The sequence below is a fragment of the Petaurus breviceps genome, unplaced genomic scaffold (assembly GCF_028583685.1).
Source record: "Petaurus breviceps papuanus isolate PSGF00001 unplaced genomic scaffold, PetGlider_PUasm1.0 139, whole genome shotgun sequence".
Lineage (NCBI taxonomy): Eukaryota > Metazoa > Chordata > Mammalia > Diprotodontia > Petauridae > Petaurus > Petaurus breviceps.
The window spans coordinates 8757567-8771148 of record NW_027185697.1 but is presented as its reverse complement, the minus strand read 5'-3'; the positions used below and the strand labels follow the sequence as shown (position 1 = coordinate 8771148).

At 45.6% G+C, this 13582-nt stretch overlaps 1 long non-coding RNA gene across 1 annotated transcript in view; it reads left to right on the top strand.

The window, feature by feature from the left end:
* Window positions 1-13582, top strand: part of LOC138146056 (uncharacterized) — a 45619-nt gene that overhangs the window by 29678 nt on the left and 2359 nt on the right. The gene's annotated exons all lie outside the window — the stretch shown is intronic.

Here is a 13582-nt window from a genome sequence, read left to right as displayed (position 1 = left end):
TAGTCCAAAGGAATCCTGAACAGAACATGCCTGATATCGGAAGGACTTGAGTTCAGATCTTGGATTGGAAAATTGCTTTGTAGATGACCTTGGCAGGTTCTTCCCCCCTCCTGACTTCAGTTTCTTCAGTCTTTAAGGCCCCTTCTGCATATAAATCCTCTAGTTTTATGAGTTTAGCAAACAATGATTAATTAATTGCTCATTAAGCACAGTCATTTTATAGGTTCAAGGTTTACAAAGATCGATATGGCAAGGTTGGGGAACCTTCGACCTCAAGGCCACATGTGGCCCTCTAGGTCCTCATGTGTGGCCTTTGGACTGAATCCAAGGCCCTAGAGGCCCTTGAGGCTGCAGGTTCACTATCCTGGATAGGAGCTGCTCTCAAGAAGCTTAGAGTCTGATGGGGGTGGGGAAGATAGAGGTGACCTTTTCAGCCTCCTGCTAAGGCTAGGCCTCCTCCAAGGGCCAGTTTGATTCTAGCAATAGTAGGAAATGAAGCTACTGTTCCATGGCAGCTCAGATTCAGGCCCTGCCCTCAGGGGGCCCCTGGTCTGACAGGGAGACACAGATCCTGATCTCAAGGATCTCATTCCTAGTCAGAGGAGCCATGGAAATGGGACATGGGACAAATGTCTCTAGTCTCCTTTCTCCCCTCGGCCCCAAACCCCATCTCCCCAGGCTACATCCTTGTAGGAGAACATTCTCAAACCCCCTGGGGAAGGCAGTGTCTCCTTTCCTCACCTTCTCAGGGATGCAGAGCTCATATGACTCAATCCTGGCATAGTGAGTGAGATCCTCTATTGGTGGCAGAGGGAGGGGTGGGCTGAGAGTGGCTCTGTGTCTTCTCTTACACCATCTCTCTCTGCTCCTCCCCCCTCTTCAGTGGAAAAGCAGGGGCCCGGGCAGGGTTTCGAATGGGACTGGGGATTTTGTGTCTGTCTCTCATTTTCCCAGAAGTGCATTCTATTAAAGGAAGCATATGTGCAGGTCACTGAGGGTTCAGGGGGTTGGGAGCCTTTGGGAGTAACAGGTGGGGGGCTCAAATGTTGAACCTCCCAGCCCCAACTCTGCTCCGCTGTCCTGATTCTTCCCTCCTTCCAGGAAATGCTTGAGAGGAGGTAGGAGGAGGATCCTGATGAGTAGTAAGGAAGGTTCTTTCTACTTCTGAGATTACACACTTCAGTTACACACTGGCCCTTAACCTCAATCTGAAGCCGAGTCACAATCAGAGTCTATAAAATGAGGAGGGGCTGGGTCAGATAACCTCCAAGGTCCCCCTTAGCTCTGAACCTTGCCAACACAGACTGATCCCTAACCCCAAGCATGGACTGTAAAATGAGGGGGACTGGACTAGCATGACAGTGGGTGTCAATGAGTAAATCAGCCAGACCACCACACTTCACTTAAAGTCAGTGATCTAATGTTATTCCTGATATCTCAACTAGATGTGAGCATGTCTCCATAACGATAGTAAAAACCAACTTTTATGCATCAGGCACTGTGCTAAGTGCTTTATAATCTCATCTCATTTGCTCATCACAACAGTCATGAGAGGTAGGTTATTACCTCTATAATACACTTAAGGAAACTGAGGCAAACAGGTCAAGTGAGTTGCCCAGGGTCACATAGCTAGTCAGTGTCTGAGGCTGTATTTGAACTCAGGTCTTCTGTATACTTTGGACCTAACTTGGTCCAAGTGTGAAAAATCCTTGAAAGCCATTGGATAAACTGGAGTGAGGGCATAAGAGGAAGATAGTTCCTGCTGATTGAGGAAGCCTGTTAAAGTTGTTCATCAAATATCTAACCAGTTCTGGAGCTGAGAGAGATTTGAGTTTTCCACAAACCAGGAGAGAGCAATTCTGACCACTCTTGCTGATAAGGAATCACTTAGGTAGGGGTGGGGAGGGTAAGGAAGAACATTTTGACCTTGGTTCTGATTTCCTCCCAGTCCCCTTGACTTTCTTCTCCCAATTAAAACCCCGTCTTCTACGGGAAGCCTTTCCCAATACCTCTTAATTCCAGTGCCTTCCTTCTTCTAATTATTTCTTGTTTATCCTGTACACAGATGCTTATACACATGTGCTTGCTCGTAGTTGCCATCATTAGATTATAAGCTATTTGAGGGCAGGGAATGCCTTTTGCCTCTTTTGTATCCCCAGCACTTGTCACGGTGTTTGCTGGATAGTCGTTGTTTGTCCTTGATTTTGAAAAGGAACAATGACATCATAGGCTGATATCTTTTGACTGCAGCATTAATTGGACTTAAGTGATGCAGAACTGCACAATGTCATTAGCCTCACTCTCTCTCTTCCGGAGTCATTGAAGTCCAGTGGCAGGACGAAAGTCAGGACGACGGGGGATGTAGCGGATGACTTTGGCATCTTTGATGTCTGACTAAGCTCTAAGCTCTCTACAGTGCCTGCTTCAGTTGTCTTCATGCCCACTGGAACAAGATGTTTTCACCTACCCATTCTGCTTGGGGTGAAGTCCTGGGATAGACATCCCCCGGTACCTCGCTGACAGGTTTGAGGCTTGTTAGTTACACTCAACCTGGTTTGGCCTATCTGCAGAGATGGTTTCCTGGGGTGTGGCCACTACACATACAATAGTTTCTTAGTGAGACTAGAGTGTCAGGTGAATGAATAGCCCTGAAAAGGGCTGGGCTAGAGCTCAATTGGAGGTGCTGGTACTCCTCAAACACTATATACCCCTGCCAGGTCTGCATATTCTAGTGGCAGTGGGTCAAAGCCTTTTGGGTGATATGTTTTATACTAATTGTTTTTATTATATCAACTTAGTAAATGACCCATTGTGAAAGCTAATACATCTGGCTGATTAATTGCTATTGACTGATAATCATGGGAGGAAGAACACCAGTGGGGGCTCATGACCTATAGTATAAGAAAGACAATTCCCACCTGCTCAGGACTAACAATCAAGCTCTGTGGGAGTCGAGCAGCCACGGTCTGGGAATGTGTATCATTACAGCCCTGGTTGTTCCAGTTGTGATAAATGTTAACGATGCCCACTTCAACCAACCAACCAACCAAAGTTTATTGAGCACTTACTATGTTTGCTGGCACTGTACAATGGCTAGGGACAAAAATCCAAAGAATGATTCAATCCCTACTCTCAAGAAGCTGAGATTCCCAGGCAGTGAGGACCTGAGTTCAAATCCAGCCGCAGACACTTACCAGCTGTTGTTGTGAGGCTCAAATGAGATAATTTTGAAAAGTGCTGAGCACAGTGACTGGCACATAGTAAGACCATATAAATATTTTTTTTTTGCTGAAGGAGATATAAACATTAGTTATTATTACTTAACCTCCGTTTGCTTCAGTTTTCTCAACTATAAAATGAGAATAATAAGAACAACCACGCCCCAGAGTTGCCGTGAGGATCAGATGAGATAATAATTGTAAAATGCTTGGCACAGGGTCTGTCGCATCGTAGGTGCTGTGTACATATTATATATTAATATTATTTTATTCTTCAGCACTTAGCATTGTGCTTGGCATCTAGTAAATACCTAATAAATGTTTTTCCATTTATTTGTGAGGCAGGGTGGGATGAGTCAGTGGGGAGTGATAGAAATTTTTTAAAAGAGGAAAAAAGGACCAATATAACATTTAAAAACACACAGAAAAAAAAAACAAAAGGACTTCAGACAGTGACACCAAGGAACAGGGCAATTTTGTTACTACTTTATAAAATTTCATATATTCTTTATTAAAAACCCCTCTATAACAGGACTTCTTAGTGTCTCATACAATCCTTTCTTTTGTTCTTTCTATATTGTTACGCTTGTTGCTTATTGATGATTTAGACTGGAAGTCGAAATAAACATTTTTTTAAAATCTCTTTAAAACTCTGTAATGTGAATTATTTTCTACTCTTTATATTCCAATGGGCTGAGTATTACAGTCTAGGAAGATTTCCTGGAAGAGGTGCCCTTTGGTGACTTTTGGAAAGGAGAGAGATACTTGGGGTCCACCTGCCCTCTCCATCCTTTCCTTTACGTTCCTACGTGTTGTTCATTAGAAGCTGTGCCCCCACTCCACCCCACTCCAAAAGGGGCTTTCATTCTGGTAAAAAAAAAAAAAAACAAGTGAGGCCAGAAAAGAGATGGGTCCTAACTTATGGTCCATGTTCCATGGAGAACAGAGGCACAAATAGTGAGGCCAGTTACCCAACATGTGGGAGGGCATGTGACTCAGAGTGGACTGGGTCACTGAGGACTCTCTTGAACAATAATAGAGATTAGCAGGGCAGCTGGATGGCCAAATGGATAGAGCACTGACCCCGGAGTCAGGAGTACCTGAGCTCACGTCCTACCTGGGAGACTCACTGGCTGTGTGACCCTGGGCAAGTCACCTAACCTTGATTCTGCCCCACCCCCCATAGGGATTAGCATTTACTTAGAGCTTTGGTGTTTGCATAGTCATTGACCATGCTCATGTAATCCTCATAATCAGCAGGCTACAGGTATGACTAGGAATAGGGTTAGGAACTGGCTTGACTATTTCATTGATATGGGGACAGTTCAGGCTGGCACCCTCTGTGAAGCTTAAGGTCCTAGAGAGTTGCCCAGAGCCCCGAGCAGGTAATGTAACTTGGAATGTGTCAGATGTAAGGCTTAAATGTGTGTCTTCCTGGTTGTGAGGCCAGATTTCTATCCCCTAGGATATCACTGCCTCTCACACAGGCAGAATTCACTTCCTTAAAAAAATAATGAAAAAAAATTCCAAATTACCGGTAAAAACAATTTTTACATTCATTTTTGAAACTTTTGAGTTCCAAATTCCCTCCTTCCCCTCCCCCCCAATTAAGAAGGCCAACAGGTTATATGGGTCATTCATATGGGGTCAAGCAAAACATATTTCCACAAACTTCATTTCTTTAAAAGTAGGGAAATAGAGGCTGTGAGAAGTTAAGTGATTTTCCCAAAGGCATGTAACTAGATATGCTCAGAGGCAGGATTTGAACTCAGGTCTTCTGGACTCTAAGTATAACGAGATCTCCACTTTTTGACATTGCCTCCCTCCTTTCAGGATTCTAGAGAATCTGCTTCTCCCAAAGCCGACCAGAAAGGAGGAAGTTCTCCATCTTCCTCATTACCAGGCCCTTGTCCTTTGCTGGATCCTTTTCATTGGCAACTAGGGGGCACAGTGAAGCTGGGATCAGGACAACCTAAAAAAATCCCCCTGGGATAGGTGACCATGAGGATGTTACCCAACTTCTCCCAGCCTCAGTTTCTCATTCTGTAAAATGGAGGATAATAATAGCACTTCACTCAAAAGGCTTTTGTGAGGATCAAATGAAAAATTGTAGGTGAAGCTCTTGGGAGGTCATAAAGTGACATGTGAATGGCAGCTCTTAGATTGGTTCCTACCCATGGGGAGCTGCTCTTCTGGTCCAGTGACATTCTCCTGGTGTTCCAAGCATGGACCAAGCTGTGTAGAACCGGAACCACCTGACGCTAGCTCTGTCCCAACCTCTAAGTTACTTCACCTCTCCCCTAATTAGGCTCCATCCCCTCCTTGCTTCAGAAGTGCAGCCCAGCCCAAGCCCATAGTCAATGTTCCTGATGACCTTAGACCTTTAGTATTGTTGACTTGATTCATTTCATGGGTGTTTTGGGGTCACTGAACTCTGTCCTAGAAAAAGAAGAATTGCATGTAGGAAGAATAGCAAACTGGTGTAGGGGTGGCACACACCGGATTCAGAGTCTGAAGACTTGGGTTCAGATCTCAGCTGTTCCTTGTGAGAGATCATGGTCAAGTAAGCTAAACTCTGAGCTTCAGTTTCCTCCTCTGTGAACCCATGAACTAGACCATCACCAAGGTTTGAGGAGGAAGGGGCCTCTGAGGTCATCTAGTCCATCACCTACGCTACAATGTTCCTTATTTTTAAAAAGAAAGGACTGCCTTCGATGACCTCTTCAGTCTTTTCCAGATCTGAATCTCTAATCCTATGATCAGCATCAGTGAAAGGGGCAGGGAAAAGTCCCTACCTCCGAGGGCAGCCCATTCCACTTTGGGGAAAGTCCTAATTGGTGGGAAGTTCCCTCCTATTGAGCTCTGATCTGCCTTCTTGTAATTTCCACACATTGCTTTTTGTTAGGTCATGGCAACATGGGTTTTAGAACTAAAAGAGAGGTTAGAGAATACCTGGTCCATTTACTATAGCCATGAACTTTGATGGTAGTTAGATGGGACAGGGGATATAGAGGCCTGGACCTTGAGTTAAGAAGACCTGAGTTCAAATCCAGCTTCAAACTCTAACTAGCTGGGTGATCCTGAGCACATCCCTTAACCTTTGTCTGCCTCAGTTTCCTCAGCTATAAAATGGGGATAATAGCACCTATCTCCCACCATTGCTGTGAGGATCAAATGAGATAGCTATCCATAAAGCACTTAGTACATGTCGGACACATAGTAGGGTGCTTTAAAAATGCTTGTTCTCCTACCCCTATGGTGAATCCAATTAATTCCCTGCTAGGTGCCAGGGGCTTGTGATGGTGGCAATGTAAAGAATTATGATCAGACTCTGACCATGAAAAACCATTAAAAAGCAGCAAGAGCCTTTCATCTCACAGAAAGACTTATATTGTAATTCTGGTTGAGATCAGCAGACTCAGAATAAGGTTAACATATTGGTTATTATAGATAGATAATGGATAAAAGAGGGAAGGAGGCAGCTAGACAGTGCAGTAGACAGAGTGCTGGGCCTGGAGTCAGGAACCTGAGTTCAAATTCAGCCTCACTTACTTAGCTGCTGTGTGACCCTGGGCAAGTCACTTCACCCTGTTTGCCTCCTTCTCCTCATCTATCAAACGAGCTGGAGAAGGAAATGGCAAATGGCTCCAGTTTTCTCTGCCAAGAAAACCCTAAATGGGGTCAGGAAGAGTCAGACAGGCTGAATGAACAGTAACAACAAAGAGGGAAGACAAGGGCAAAGGGAATATCAGACGGATTCAGAAGGGGACACAGCAAGTGTGTCTTGTCAATTTACTTCCTGGTTCTATTTTGCCAAAATGTACAGTGTAGTTGAAAGGCAGGGGGCCACAGGGGCTAAAATAAGACCTGAATTCAAATCTTATTTCTGACACTCGCCACCTTTGTGGCCACAGCCAAACCCTGAATGTCTTTGACTCTCACTGTCCTTGTCTGAAAAATGAGGATAATAATGGTGGTCGTTTAGTAGTTTTTCAGTCGTCAGACCCTTTGTGATCCCATTTGGGTTTTCTTGGCAAAGATCCTGGAGTGGTTTGCCATTTCCTTCTCCAGATCATTTTACAGATGAGGAAACTGAGGCAAACAGGGTTAGGTGACCTGCCCAGGGGCACACAGCTAGGAAGTGTCTGAAGCTGGATTTGAACTCAAGTTTTCCTGATTCTGGGCTTGTCGATGTGCACTATGGCGATGCCTAGCTGCTCAATAATACCGATAATATTGTACTCATCAAACATCACAGTCTTGTTTGGAGGTCTCATGGGAAGTTCACAAAATGCTCATGTGCATTTTTAAGCACTAGGCAGACATCAGTTATTCTGTGGTTAATGTAATTTTGGTCTTGTTTTCTAATTTATTTGATGGGCTTTGATGATGGTTGTTAAGTTAATAATCAAAAAGAGAAAGAGTTCCGGAATTAGAAGTGAGAGTACCCAGATTCAAATTCTACCTCTGTGGGACCTTGGACAGGTCCTTTAAACAATCCAGGTCTTCTTTTCTTCTAAACCATAAGGGGGTTGGCTTCAATTCCCTCTGAGGTCCCTTCAGGCTCTGGATCTTGTGACTGTGACTGGCCTAGCAGGGGAGCAAGGCTTACCCCACAGAATGATACAAACTATTCACTTTAAATAGTAACCAGAGATGGTGTATAATTAAGTGGTCAGAAGAGGGAGAAATCTCTGTGGGCTGGAGGAGTCTGGGAGGCTTCAGAGAGCCAGTGGGGCTGAAACCAGCTCTCAGAGAAGGGGAAGGATTCAGAGAAGTATAGGGTGGGTGCTATTCCAGGTGGGTGGGGGGCAGAAACAGTGATGGAGCAGAAGAAATGAAAATGTGTGAGTGTGTGTGTGTGTGTGTGTGTGTGTAGGGGTGGGGTCAGATGGAAGGCAGTCACATTCACTCCAATCTGGCTGAAAGGCTGACTGAAACTGAAGACTACAGGGCCCTTCTGTCCTCCACTATCTCCCGATGTCTGTCCAGGTTCATGTCCATTGTTTCCATGACACTCTCTATCTGTCTCATCCTCTGCTGCCCCCTTCTTTTGCTTTCAGTCCCTCCCAGTATCAAGGTTTTTCCCAACGAGTTCCCCCTTCTCGTGTGGCCAAAGAATGTAAGCTTTAGCTTCAGTCTTTGACCTTCCTTTGAACAGCCTGAATTAATTTCCTTAAGCTTGACTGATTTGCTCTCTCTCCTTGTTGTCCAAGGGACTCTCAAAAGTCTTCTCCAGCACCACAGTTAGAAGCACTGATTCTGCAGTGCTCAGCTCTCCTCATAGTCTGACTCTTCTAGACTCACCATAATGCCTGTGTAACCAAATCACTAAACCTCTGAGGGCCTCAGTTTCCTCATTCGTAAAAGTGAGATGAGGGGGCTGGAGCAGATGTTTGCTAAGGGTACCTTTGAGAGTGAAATCTGTGACTCAATGATCACATATTAGGAAACGAGGGAGACAGGACAGAGAAAGAAGCTCCCTGGTGTCTTGAATGGCAGATTAAGTTTAGGATTTGTCTTGAAAGAGTGGGGAGTCCTTGGAATGAAGCTTTTGAGTGCCATAACCAGAGAGAGTAATGCTTTAGGAAAATTAATTAGTCTGATGACTGACTGCAGGGTGGATTGAACTAGAGGTGTGGAGTGTTGGGGAGAACATTTAGGGAATGTTTGTCATAGCTCAGGCATGAAGTGACAAGGGCCTGGCCTTGGGTGGTGGCAATGGGGACAGAGAGGAAAGGGTGGAAGCTGGAGCCAGCTCACCATGAATCCTTATCCTTGGTGACTGGTTGGATACAAGAACTGAAGGTGACAGAGGGGAGAAAGATGATCTTTGAGGTCCAAGTCTGGGTGATGCCAACACTGCCAGGATCAGGGAAGGAAGCAAGAAAACTGGTTCTTCCTTTTTTTGGAGAGAGGGTAAAGATAATAAGGGATAAAGCATGTTTTGCTTGGCACCAGAGGCCAGAACTAGGTGCCCTGGGCTGGAAACTGCAAAGAGGCAAATTTAGGTTGGTTGTCACATGGATATGACACATAGAATAGTCAATCAATAAGCATTGATTGAGCACCAACTGTGTGCTAGGTCTAATGGGGAGACAACATGCAAACAAGTCTGCAGAAACAAGCTCTAGACCAGAGAAACTGGAGAGAATCAGCAGAGGGAAGGCCACATGAGAAGAGGGAACTCATTGGAAAATATGTTGCTGTTGGGAAAGATTGAAAGCAAAAGAAGGGGGGAGAGCAGGGAATGAGATGGATAGAGTCATGGAAACAATTGGCATGAACCTGGACAGACATAGGGAGACAGTGGAGGGCAGAAGGGCCATGATCCATGGGAGCATGAAGAGCTGGTCACACCTGAACCGCAACAAGTGGGATTTGTGCCATGTATGCTGGCTCCCTTCTGAAGGGCTCAGGAAAGGCTTCCTTTAGAAGGTGGGATTGTAGGATAAGCATATTTCAGAATGAGAGGCCCACACGGGAGATGGGTTGCCACGCAGCAATCAGTTATTGGATCAACATCTATTAAGTGCCTACTATTTGCTAGGCATCTATGTGCTTGGTGCTGAAGAGACAAAGACATGCCCAGTGATCCACTGACTGGTTGAATTGGTCCTGCTCTCTAGGAGGAACTTTGAAGATAAGCAGGAGTAAAGGAAGTCATTTGGGAGATCCATGATTCCAAATGAGCATGGGTTGGCCTCGTGGTGAGGCCGAGGGATGGCAGCTGGACAGGCTGACCCGAGTCAGGAAGCCTCTAGAGCACTGGCTGGTCCCTTGGTGGAGAACTGATGGATGGGACAAAAAGGGCTGGCAGACATGGCTAGGTTGTGATCAGAACTGTAGAGGGAACATGCAAATAGATCCATAGGAACATGTGATTTGGGGAAAACGTGTTAAACCGCAGCCAGAATGACTAACATTTACATGGCATTTTAAGGTTTACGTATGTTATCTAATTTCATCCTTACAGAAGCCCTGGGAGGGGAGTGCTATTGTTATACCCTTTTTATAGATGAGGAAGCAGATTCTGGGAGAGGTGTTGGGACTTGCCCAGGGTCACATAGATAACTTAGAGTCTGAAGCAGCCTCTATCTACTGCATCACCCAACTGGCTCTGTGCCATCTGGCTGTCACAGTAACCATTTCAAAACAAGAGTGGTTTCCTCTTTCCTTGAAATCTTCTAACAAAGGTTCAGGCCACTTGTTGGCTGTATGTAGAAGTGACTTTGGGGCAGCCATCGTTCAGACTAGATAGTCTCTGGGGTCCCTTGGTACCCTGAGATTCTGGGTGTACATGTCTTAGACACATTGGGTTTGAGGTCATCCAATGGAGCAGTGGAGATGTGGGCATCAAGCTCTTGGACACTGGTTCATTTGAGTTGCTATAGGGACTAGAGTGTAAGCAATGGGTAGGCAGAGCCCATCAGTGTGTGTGTGTGTGTGTGTGTGTGTGTGTGTGTGTGTGTGTGTGTGTGAGACAGGCCAGGCCTGGAGTCAGAAAGACTTGAGTTCAAATCCAGCCTCAGATACTTACTAGCTGTATAACCCTGGGCAAGTCACTTAAACCAGTTTGTCTCAGTTTCCTCATCTGTAAAATGAACTTGAGGAGAACATGACAAACCATTCCAGTATCTTTGCCAAGAAAACTCGAAATTGGGTCATGGAGAGCTGGACGCGACTGAAAAATGACTAAGCAACAAAATGAGATTTTACATGCATATGCATGCATATGCATGTCTATATATAGACATATATATCACTCTTTGCTATGTAAATGCCAGCTATTAAAATAAATGCTTATTTGTTGATAATTACAATAAGATTGGGGTTAAAAAGATTTTAGGTTTAATACAAAGTTACCCATTGAGATTTAATTAATTAATCATAGATTGAACACATATTGCTTTGGAAAAGAGTGGACTAGATTAAGGGTCAGGCTGTAGCTGGGTTAGGACTAAACATGTGGCCAGAACTGAGCCTTGGGCTATGGCTGGGCTAGGATCCAACATGTGGTCACATTTGGGGGTCAGTCAGTCTAGGCTAGTTAGGACTCAGTCTTGTGATCAGAGTTGGGCTTCAGGGATGAGTTGTGGATGGGTTGGGTAGGGGAGGATCAGGGTGACCAGGGTCAAGAATCAGTCCTTGGGGCAGCTAGATGGTGCAAGTGAACCAAGCACTGGCCCTGGAGTCAGGAGGACCTGAGTTCAAATTTGGCCTCAGGCACTTAACACTTACTAGCTGTGTGATCTTGGGCAAGTCTCTTAACCCCAACTGCCCTGCCTTCCCACCTCCAAAAAAGGCCCCCCCCCAAAAAAAGGGAAGAAGAATCAGTCCTCATATCATATCACAGCCCTGTGACTGGGAAACATCTTTTTTTCATGGGAAGTTCAATAATTAAGATAAGGTTGAAACACTGACCCTGGCCTCAAAAACACTGGGCTTTAAGCCCTGGGGAAACTCACAGTCTCCTTGGAAGCCATCCTGTGCTGGTCACATTAGAGAGGAACAGAAAGCAGTGTTGGGGAAAGGGTGGTGGTGGAAACTAAGGTGGTCTTGGAAAGGAAACTCGAATTGAAAGACTTCAGAAGAGGGACCGATCGTGACTTCAAAGACTGAAGTTAAAGCATGCTTCCACCTCGGGCAGATAGGAGGTGACCTAGGATACAGAGTGAGATACACTTCCAGACGTGGTCAGTTTTGCTTGTTCTTACAGGATGGTTATTGTTGGGGGTAGTGAGTGGTGTTGGTGAGTGGAGGGAGGTGAGGAGGGGCTTTGGGGGGGGGGGGAACGACCATTTATTTTACTCCTACTATGTGCTGGCACTGAGCTAAGTGCTTTATGAATATTGTCTTAGTGACAGTGAAGAATAAAAACCGAGAGAAAAGAGTACCAATAAAACATTATCAAAGCAAAAAATGAAAGAAAAGGAAAGAAAATGAAGGAAGAGAAAAGAAGAGAAGAGAAAGGAAAAAGAAAAGGAAAAAAGGAGAAGAGGGAAGGGAAGGGAGGAGAGGAGAGAAGGGGAGAGGAAGAGAGGGGAGGGGAGAAGAGAGGAGGGGAGTGGAGGAGAAGGGAAGACAGGAGAGGGGAGGGGAGGAAAGGGGTGCAAACATAGGAAGGAGAAGAGGAGAGGAATGGGAAGATAGGAAGGACCCAATGTCTTGATTTTCTCCTATGGAGATCAGCTACCTTGGGGACAGTGGTGAGCATCATGGCACACAGATGCCCTCTGGTGGTCAGAGCTCAAATCACAAACTGTCCTTGGCTCATGACCAGGCAGGGTCCCAGGGACAAAGCGGTTTGCTTCCATTCATGCCTCTCTGCTTCTCCCTCCCCCAGTAGCTGCTGCTGAATCTATCCATGGCTGTCTGTGCCAAGCTTGCCGCCCCGGTCCAGATCCTGGATCGTAGGACAAGGAGAACATGGAGGAGAATAAGAAAAAGGAGGAGGATGAAGGAGAGGAGGAAGGAGGAAGAGGTGGAGGAGAGGAAGGAGATGAAAGGGAAGGGAAGGAGCAGAAGGAAGGGATGGGGAGGAAAGAAAGGAGGGAGGAGATGAAGAAATGAAAGAGGAGGGGGAGGGATAGAGGAGGGGAAGGAGGAGATAAAAAGGGAAGGAAGAGAAGGAAGGGATGGAGGAGAAGAAGGAGGAAGGAAAGGGAACAAAAAGAGAAGAGGAAATGAAGGGGATGAAGAAGAGGAAGGAGGAGGAAGGAAAAAGAGGGGGGGATGAAGGGGAAGCCAGAAAAGAAAGAAGGGGGAAGGAGGGCAACACAGGAGACCAGGGAGAATGAAAGCAGGCCAAGGCTGAGGCCACTGAGGCTTCTCTCTCCACCTTCCAGGTCAGGGCTTGAGGATCCCCCCACCCCCATCCCCATCTTCTTCCCCATCCTCCCGACCAGACTGCCAGGTCTGACTCCTCTCTGTGGGATTCCTATGCTATTTACACAGATGATTTTGCCTGAATGTCAAGGTCAAGTTCAACACTTATGTCTTTTCTTTGTCTTTTTTAAAAAGACGTAAATTAATGTTTAATTTAGAAGATCAAAGGGTCATATAGATCTAGAGCTTAGAGGCCTTGGAGAACAGAGTTCTTGCTTTACAAATGGGGAAACTGAGGCCCAGAGAGATGAAAGTACTTGCTCTGGGTGACCCAGATGACAACTACCTGAAGCAGGGTTTGAACCCAGGCTGTTCTTTGATTCTCTATCATGGTTTCCACCCATTACACCCTCCTGCCTTTAGAGGAGCAAAGGGATAGAGCCAAACCCCAGTTTAAATAAAACATAATTTCCATGAAAATAACTGTGCACACACAAAGAGGGGCAAACTTGACCACAGTCCTGCGGCTCTACTAT